Source organism: Octodon degus, unplaced genomic scaffold (genome assembly GCF_000260255.1).
Source record: "Octodon degus isolate 3935 unplaced genomic scaffold, OctDeg1.0 scaffold00192, whole genome shotgun sequence".
In the NCBI taxonomy this organism is placed as follows: domain Eukaryota; kingdom Metazoa; phylum Chordata; class Mammalia; order Rodentia; family Octodontidae; genus Octodon; species Octodon degus.
In genome coordinates this window covers 3,609,399-3,610,431 of record NW_004524768.1, presented here as the reverse complement: position 1 = coordinate 3,610,431, position 1,033 = coordinate 3,609,399, and the positions used below count along the sequence as shown (strand labels likewise).

The 1,033-nt window shown below is 69.4% G+C and overlaps 1 protein-coding gene across 1 annotated transcript in view; it reads left to right on the top strand.

The window, feature by feature from the left end:
* The first annotated feature begins 468 nt into the window (after window positions 1-468).
* Nfil3 (nuclear factor, interleukin 3 regulated) overlaps window positions 469-1,033 on the top strand; it is a 12,119-nt gene continuing 11,554 nt past the window's right edge. Inside the window, exon 1 of the mRNA XM_004644098.2 lies at window positions 469-575. The gene's annotated coding sequence lies outside the window, so the exon portion shown is untranslated. The remainder of the gene's footprint in view (window positions 576-1,033) is intronic.

Sequence of the window (1,033 nt, the reverse complement as noted above, 5' to 3'; positions counted from 1 at the left end):
CCACGCACAGAGGGCAGACTTTTGCTGACGCTGGATTCACGCGCTGGTACCTGCGTGTCCACTATTCTCCACCTTAGTGTTAGAAGTTCTAAAAACAGGAGAGAGGGAGGTGGCGGGTCAGGAACCGCACTCCCCAGTTGGGCAGCCTGTCGGGTCAGTCAGCTTGGCTCACTGCCCCTCAGGGACGCACTGGGCATGCACCACGTGCCTGCACGGTCCCGCGACGATGGCGATCTGAGGCCAATTGGCCTCGCTCCTGTTTTTTATACATCCCCGGCGTAGCCCGGAACAGCTGGGGCCACACTTAGACAACCCTCGCTCGGAACGCAGGGCTCCCGCCCGCCCGCCGGTCCCGACCCCGAACCTGACCCCAGACCCGAGAGAGCCGCGCTCGGCCGACTCCACGTGGCCTGGCTGGGGGTGGGAACAAGGACCTTGCGAGCCCGGTTTCGCAGCCGTGTTACGCAACGCTCGCGCCGCCGTCATCATCGCCCTAGTCGTGCAGGGGGCGGTGTTGGCGCGGGGAGCTCCGGCAGTCGGCACTGCGCCCGGTCTTGCGTCCCAGCTACCCCACGGTGAGCCCGCGGGCACTGCGCAGAGCACGCCCAGCCCACGCGGGCCCCGCCGCCCGCGCTCAGTCCGCAACAGGTCTCCGGACACAAAGCACTCTGCCGGGGCACTCTCGGGACACTCGGTGCTGGGGACGCGGTCCCGTGTTGTGCTCGCGCAGCCCTGTACAGGCGGACGCGATTTCTCGGGTACCGGGTAGCCTCTGCAGTCTCACCCGGCCGAAGAGGGACCCGGAGTAGCAGCGGCACCGACGGAGAGGCGGGGCCCGGGGCGGGACCTCGGGAAGCCCGGCCCCATCGCTCGCAACCATTGGTGAAGGCTGGGGGGCGGGCGCGGCTGCGGGCGCGGCGATTGGGGCGGTGGCCGCCCGTCACTGGGCTGGCGGGCGGCGACGTCGCGCGGCGTTCGGAACTGACCTACTAACACACATCTCTCGGCGCGGCCACGGCGCCGCGGACCCGGC